Source organism: Lathyrus oleraceus, chromosome 3 (genome assembly GCF_024323335.1).
Source record: "Lathyrus oleraceus cultivar Zhongwan6 chromosome 3, CAAS_Psat_ZW6_1.0, whole genome shotgun sequence".
NCBI classification, from domain to species: domain Eukaryota; kingdom Viridiplantae; phylum Streptophyta; class Magnoliopsida; order Fabales; family Fabaceae; genus Lathyrus; species Lathyrus oleraceus.
The window spans coordinates 119,752,702-119,761,484 of NC_066581.1; positions in this window are offsets into that span (position 1 = coordinate 119,752,702).

An 8,783-nucleotide genomic window follows, 5' to 3' on the forward strand; every position below is an offset into this window, starting at 1 on the left:
CAGAGTCGTCAGAAGAGTTATCACGACAAGAGGAGGAAGTCACTTGAGTTCTAAGAGGGAGATCATGTGTTTCTTCGTGTTACTCCGATAACTGGGGTTGGTCGAGCTTTGAAGTCGAAGAAGTTGACACCTCGATTTATTGGTCCTTATCAGATTTTGGAGAGGATAGGGGAGGTAGCCTATCGTATCGCTTTACCGCCGTCACTTGCGAATTTGCATGAGGTTTTTCATGTGTCTCAGTTGAGGAGGTACATTCCTGATCCGTCGCATGTAGTCCAAGTAGATGATGTACAGGTGAGAGATAACCTGACTGTTGAAACATCACCTATGAGGATCGAGGATCGAGAGTTGAAGCAGTTGCCGGGTAAAGAGATTGCTTTGGTAAAGGTAGCTTGGGGAGGACCAGCAGGTGTCAATGTGACTTGGGAACTTGAGAGTCAGATGAAGGAGTCTTATCCTGAGTTGTTCGCTTGAGGTATGTTTTCGAGGACGAAAACTCTTTTAGTGGGGGAGAGTTGTAACACCCCGATAAAATAAGATAATTATTTAAATTAAGTTAATAATATATTTATTAATTTAATTAAATAATTGGGATATTATTATTGGAATTATTATTATTGGATTATTATTTTATTTGAATAAAAGTTGGAATTTAAAAAAGGTCCCATTTAGTAAAAAGGTTTATTTTTCACGTGAAAAGGAAAAAGGGACAGAAAAGTGGAAAAAAGGAAAAGGGCAAAGAGCCAGAGAACGAGGGTTGAAGAGAGGAAGAGCTCGAAGCTAAAGGATTGCCGGATTAACTCAGGTAAGGGGGGTTTATCATCGTTTAATGGGTATTATGGGATAATATGTAATGGGTAGTGATAAACCATTGATTTACCTCTGAATTGAATGATGTATGATGAAATTGTGAAATATTGGATGAACGAAATTTGGATTATAATTGAAGAAAATCCGTAGGAATTAGATGTAATAACGGTAGGGATTGTGAAATCGAATAGGGTATGAATTGTGTTAGATGATATGAACGAATAATGTGTAAAATTGGACTGTGGAAGGTTGAATTGGATAGATCTCGTAGCAGAGAAAGCTATAGCAGATCTGGAAATTCTGGTTTCTGGTCATACGCGTATGGCACTAGGCAATACGCGTATGAGATGGTCTGGTACGCGTATGGCACTAGGCAATACGCGTATGGATGAGGAAGATGATGTTTTGAACGTAGTTTGGTCTCTGTTGGTACGCGTATGGGGAAGTGGTACGCGTAGCATACGCGTATGAGATGGTGTTACGCGTATGGGATTTGGTCAGGAGATGGGCCATACGCGTAGGGGACTAGGCAATACGCGTATGGGCAGGATTGTGATTTTCCTGAGCTGTTGTTGTGCAGTTTTTAGCTGTTCAGCTGAGTAACGTAATTCAGCTGATGTATGATATATTAGGGATCATTTCCCGTTGTTTTGAGTAGTATAGGTATTAGTAGAGTGTGCTAATACTGCGGTTGTTCTTTGGCATGATCTGATATGCTTATGTGATAAAATACTGATGATGTGTGATGGTATGCATGATCTTGTGAATGTATCAGTTATGTGTGCATTTGTGAATAGACTGTTTTATGGCTTAGAGTGTGAGCATATGTCTATTCTTAAATTGTGGTTGATGATTTAGCATTGCTAGGTGATTAGCATGCATATTGTGGCCTTTATGGTGGTAGCTAATTCCCATGGTGAGGAATTAGTGAGTTAGTATTGTGGATTGTTGTTGATGTTGCATGCTAGGTGATTAGCGTGCATATCATAGCCCTTGGGGTGGTAGCTAATTCCCATGGTGAGGAATTAGTGAGTGAGTCACTAGGTCTCAAATGAGTGGGACTAGTGGGCTTGGTAGCCGTGCCTGGATTTGGACGGTGAGGTGAACTATATGTTCACAAATAGTCGGTACCGCATGCATGGAGTCTCATTGCATAATATGTGTATGGCGTATAATATGAATGGATGTATTCCAATATTATACGTGTGTTCGTGTTGATATTGAGTATGAGCATGAGTTGTATTTGTATTGAGTATGATATTTGAATTGATGTGTCGTTACCGAATGTGTGATGGGATTAGGGTGATTAATGTGTTAAAATTACTTAACATGACATGATATTTTATAATGCTTATTATATCGATTGAAGAACTCACCCTTACAACTATTTTTCAGGTAACGAACAGTGATTGAGTAGAAGCTAGTCCTTGGAGTCTAGTGTAGTTCCTTAGTGGGTCATGCTCTGGTAGATGTAACATCGGGACGGGATGTTTTACCTTATTTTCATTATTGTTGTTGAATAATTTTGCATGTAATATGTTACATGGTTTGCATGTTGTTGTTAACTTCTATCCGCTGCGAATTATGCAAATGTTTATTTTGATAAATAAATGAGTATGACCAGATATTTTGGAACACGGTGTGAAGTGATTGTGTGACACCCTTGAACTGCATATTTACTCTGATTTATGTTTTGTTATTTTAATTAAATATTGGGGTATTTTAGAAGGGTGTTACATAATCCACTCCCAATTCATGTATAAAGTGTGCTGAATGCATCATATGTAAGCATGCAAAAGAATTTGATCACTTGAAATCCAATCTTTCCAAAACACTTTCCATAATGAAGTCATGCGCAAGTCCCTCAATTTTGATCCAAATGAGATGGTCTTGGATGTTTTGGAAATGTGAGATCAAGGGGAACAACTTTCATGTTGAATATGTTTTCATTTGAAGCTTGTACAATGATGAAGTTTGAGGTGGAAGTTTGGGAAATCAAACATATTTGAAAATTTTCTAAGTCCCAAGTCAAATGTTCACTTCTTCCACCTTGAATAACTTTTTCTATGGACTTCAAATGAGAAACATTCCTTCATCAAAGTTATAGATATTTCAAACCTCTTCAATTTGGTCACAAATTTGACCTCATTTGGATTTGGCGTGAAGGAGTTATACATTTTAGAAGTTGAGGAAAATCACTTGTTCAATGGTAACGACCCAAAATGACCTATAATGTTTCCTCTTGGCACATGCATTTGAAAGTTGAATTTGCACTTCCTCCAAACATAAAACCTGAAGTAGACATCTTGAATTTGATCATGCAATTTGAATTTATTTCATATCATAAAAAATGAGCAAGTTATTGCCTTGGGAAGTTGACCTCCAAACTAGGGTTTAGACAAAATGACCTATAATCTCTCACCATAAAAGATGAATTTCTAAGCAAAACTAGCTCTAGACCTCAACATGAAAGTTGTTTGGAATGTAATTTGGATTAACTGTGCTCTTGGAAGTATTTTAATATGACAAAAATTGTAGGAGATAGGGTCTAGGGAACCCCAGTTTTGATCAGATGAATTCATCTGGTCAACCACCATGAACCAACTTGCTAGCTTGCCATTTTCTTGACTTTTGGGACTCGTGGAGGATAATTTATGCATAAGATAATGTAAGGTGAAGTATCCCTTGAAATATTTGATCAATTGTTGAAGAAACTTATTGAAGAAGTCACATAAGATACCCAGATGAATTAGGGTTTCCCAGGAAAACCAACTCCAAACTCTTGATGATTTCTTGATCAAAATAACATGTGAAGAACATGGGGATCCATATATGATTATTAGAGCCAATATGAACCATTTATTGATTGAGCTCCTTGCATTGAGGGTCTTAAACCCTAGATATGAGCTTGATACTACAAAAGAGTTAAACTATACATTGGCATATTTTTGGTATTTTGGTTAGTAAACAAAGAAAAATGAAGTATGATACAATCAAATTTGCTTGGTGATATCTCCCAATTCAAACCCAATGAGTGAGGGGTAAGAAGGATGCCAATGTGTGATCCTAATGCTAATGTATATGATGAGATAGTATGACGGATCTTAAGGTTGAAATTGGGGTCTTGCAGCTGCCCCTATTTAAGGACGTTCTAGCTGAGGAGATGAAGGTTAAAATCTTCGTATCGACTCAGTAGAATGGACTTAAATAACAACAATAAAAACAAATTTTGGTCCCTAAGAGACCTCATGATGCATATGTTATGAATGTTAAAATAATCTTCGTGGGGAAAATGTTGCCACAAAGGAAAATAATCCGGAGAGACTGAAAGTCCGCAGGAGCATAATGCATTCCCTAAGGAGAACTCACCGGGGAGACAAAGATTCTTGGGGATATGAGGGATTCCATGAAAGTTAGAAAGACTCAGTCGGGGATAAAAGGAACATCTGCAGGGGAAACAGGTAAATCAGAACAAAGCTGAAATGCGTGAACCAAACAGGGGATGACGAGTCTATTGAGGAAATACGCACTTAAACTCAACTGGGGAAGAAAAGAACTTCAACACAGGAGTAACAAAAGTACATTATCCACTACCAGTTACTTGGTAATAAGATAACAAAATCTGTCAGAAAGGACATCCGTTACCGATTAGAGTAAACATATCAAGGATGACTCGCTGAGGGAATTCAAAAGGTGTATCCATTACCAGTTACTGGGTAAGAATAACTTGTTGGGGAAAAGCCACATAGGGTTTACAACTACCGGTTACTGGGAAGAAGATCAAAGAGAGAGAATATTCGTCACCGGTTAAAGTGAACATATCAAGGATAAACTCGAAGGGAAGAATATCCGTCATCAATTAAGATGAACATATCAAGGATAGACTGCTGGAAAAAGGTAGGAATTATATCTATCAATCACTGGATAGAATATCAGAAAGAGAATATCCGTCACCGGTTAGGATGAACATATCAAGGATAGACTTCGAGGGGAGAAATAGGAATCATATCTATCAGTTACTGGATAGAATACAAAAAGAGTGAATATCCGTCACTGGTTAGGATGAACATATCAAGGATAGACTCCGCAAGGGGAAACAGGATTTACAACTACCGGTTACTGGCCAGAAGACAAAGACAAAAAGATCCGTCATCGGTTAAGATGAACATATCAAGGATAAACTCAAAAATGAAAGAAAATCTGTCATCAGTTAAGATGAACATATCAAGGATAGACTTTCTGGGGAAACATAAAACGAATCCACTAGGGAGAATGAAGTAAATAAATTACTTTTACCGGGTGTTGGGAAAAAGTAAAATACTCGCAAATCGAGAAGAATATTACCAGTTATCTGGTAATAGACTCTCATGGGACTAAAAGCATTTATCTAGGCAAGGTCTAGAAAGAAACGGTCAATCAAAGATCCAAACCAATGAGGATATAACTCAAGGGGAGTGGTTCCATCCAGATAATCAACTGGGGAGGAAGCTGAAATAATAATCATCCACGAGGGAGTAACTCAGTGGGGAATGAGAAAGGTTAAATTCTTTCTGCTTAAGGGGCTGACACACTACAATTGAAAGAGGACAGACACACCGAATCTGCACGGGGGGGGGGGGGGGGGGGGGGGGAAGATACCACCATAGTAGAGGATCAGAGAAATAATGAATCACAAAGTGTAATAATGAAATCTATGAATGTATATGTATATGTATATATGATGATTATGGTGACAAAACGATCACAAAGGATGCAAACGTCACCGGTCTGAATCATCAATACAACACTTCGCAAATCTCAACAGGAGGGAATCAACTAAAGAAAGAGAGGCAAAGGATAAACGTGAATCATCTATCTCAAAGGCTCAACCCTGGTTGGGGAAGAGGAAAAGATCTGCCGAGAATCTGCACCATCAACTCTGCGGGGAATTTTAGGTCAACACCATATCAAATAGGAGACAACCTTACAGAGGATCAGATATACTGCTCTAGAATCAGTGCCGAATGAAATCCACTGGCAACTTGAGGGGAAACAAAATCTTGGGCTGGATCTATGCAAACTGCTGAGAAAATGCACCTACAAATCAAGGGAGGCAATTACAAACTCAGTTGGGGAAACAAACAAAATTCGGCTGGAGATGCTGAAATGCTGTTGGGGAGGAAACAGAGATCATGCCAACTTCTTGGGGAAAACCAACAATGCTTCGCATTTTAGGGCTCACTTGTTCTCAAACCGCTGTTGATATTCCTTACACAAAATCGATTGCTCTTAAAAGTAACTGCTTTTATTATTTAAGAAAACATGATTTTGATTTTTAAAATTCAATTTCAAAATGATCATCATAAAATTTAATTCTATTTGTCCGAAATATAAATAAGAGTAGAAACAATTAGATAAAAAGCTCAACTTTATTTAATAGAATGGTAGTCTGTGAATGACAAGACTCCATAGATCTTTACAAAAGTTAAAAAATGGTAATTTACATGGAAAAGGGCTACATTGAATACAATGATCACTAATCCATCTACCATCTGGAATATCTACTTTGCCCTTGGCTTCGGCTGAGAATGACGAATCAAAATTGACTGACTGGCTCAAGAATGCTTTCAAGACTAGAGCTCGACCGAATGCAGTTATTTGCCATAATCCCTAATTTTTGGATAAATTTCCCCAAGGTGGGGTACTCAATTTATCGGGATAATTATTTTTCTATTTTATGTCTCTAACTTTTTCCTGGATCACCCTTTCAGGTTTTCAATCTAGCGAGACACTTATTTTTGCCTAAGTTGCTCTTTCGGGTTTTCAACTTAGCGATTTGTTCTTTTCTTTTTAGGCGAAGTATTTTTTGACTGCATCGGCATTCACAAGATGAGTGAACTCCCCACCATCCATAGTTGTAAGAATCAAAGCACTGCCTGAAAAGGCTCTCTTGACAACATATGAGCCTTCACAGTTAGGAGTCCATTTGCCCCTAGAATCTGGTTTGAAAGATAAAATCTTCTTGAGCACAAGGTCACCTTGTCTGAACACACGGGGCCTGACCTTCTTATCAAATGCTTTCTTCATTCTCTACTGGTACAACTGACCATGGCACATGGCAGTCAACCTTTTCTCTTCAATCTAATTCAGCTCATCATATCTGGCCTGACACCATTCAACTTCTATTAACTTGGCTTCCATCAGCACACACAGTGATGGGATCTCAACCTCTACTGGGAGCACAACTTCCATGCCAAAAACAAGTGAGAACGGGGTTGCCCTTGTTGAAGTGCGGATGGATGTATGGTACCCATGCAAAGTAAACGGGAGCATCTCATGCCAATCTTTGTACGTCACAACCATCTTCTGAAGGATCTTCTTAATGTTCTTCTTTGCAGCTTCAATAGCCTCATTCATCTTAGGTCTGTAAGGAGAAGAATTATGATGTGCAATCTTGAAGTCTTTGCAAAGAGCTTCCACCATATTGTTATTCAAGTTAGATCCATTATTAGTAATGATCTTACTCGACACACCATAACGACATATAATCTGATTCTTGATAAACCTTACAACAACTTGCTTGGTTACATTCGCATACGATGCCGCTTCAACCCACTTTGTGAAGTAGTCAATAGCCACCAGAAGGAAACGATGTTCGTTTGAAGCTTTGGGCTCAATCATGCCAATCATATCAATTCCCCACATGGATAAAGGCCATGGAGAGGAAATAACATTCAAAAGTGTCGGAGGGACATGAATCTTATCTGCATAAATTTGACACTTGTGGCATTTCTTCACAAACTTGCAACAGTCAGATTCCATTGTCAACCAATAGTAACTTGCTCTCAATATCTTCTTAGCCATAGCATGTCCATTGGAATAAGTACCAAAGGAACCTTCATGGACTTCAGTCATCAACAAGTCTGCTTCGTATCTATCCACACATCTGAGCAAAACCATATTGAAGTTTCTCTTGTAAAGTACATCACCATTCAGGTAGAAATTGCTGGCTAATCTCCTCAAAGTCTTCTTATCTTTCAAAGATTCCCCAGACGGGTAAATCTGACTTTGGAGAAAGCACTTGATATCAAAATACCACGGCTTTTCATCTTTGATTTCTTCAACAACAAACACATGAGCTGGCCTATCAAGATGCATCACAGTAAAATTGGGAACTTCATTCCAAAACTTCTCCACAATCATTGAAGCCAACATTGCAAGGGTATCTGCCATCCGATTTTCATCTCGAGGGATATGATGAAACTGAACCTTTATAAAGAAAGTTGAAATCCTCCTCGCATAATTTCTATATGTTATTAAACCGGGTTGATTCGTCTCCCATTCACCTTTAATTTGATTCACAACCAAAGCTGAATCTCCATACACGTTTAAATACTTGATTCTGAGATCAATGGCCTCTTCAAGCCCCATAATGCAAGCTTCATACTCAGCCATATTATTCGTACGCTTGAAAGTCAATCTAGCTGTAAACAGAAAATGAGTGCCTTGAGGAGTAATAATCACTGCCACAATGCCATTACCATATTGATTAACAGTTCCATCAAATACAATGCCCCAACGGGAACCAGGTTCTAGCCCTTCTTTAAGCAATGGTTCACCATAATCTTTCATTTTCAAGTACAAGATCTCTTCGTCAGGAAAATCACACTGTACTGACTGGTAATCTTCAATCGGTTGGTGGGCCAAATGGTCATCCAAGACACTACCTTTAATAGCTTTTTGAGATTGGTATTCAATATAATACTCTGATAACAACATCTGCTAACATGGAATTCTCCCAGTTAAAGAAGGCTTCTAAAAAATGTACTTGATTGGACCCATTTTGGATATCAACCAAGTGGTATGATTCAACATGTACTGACGTAGACGCTTAGCAGCCCAAGCCAATGCGTAACAAGTCTTTTCGAGCATAGAATACCGAGTCTCACAGTCGGTGAATTTCTTACTGAGGTAGTAAATTGTATATTCTTTCT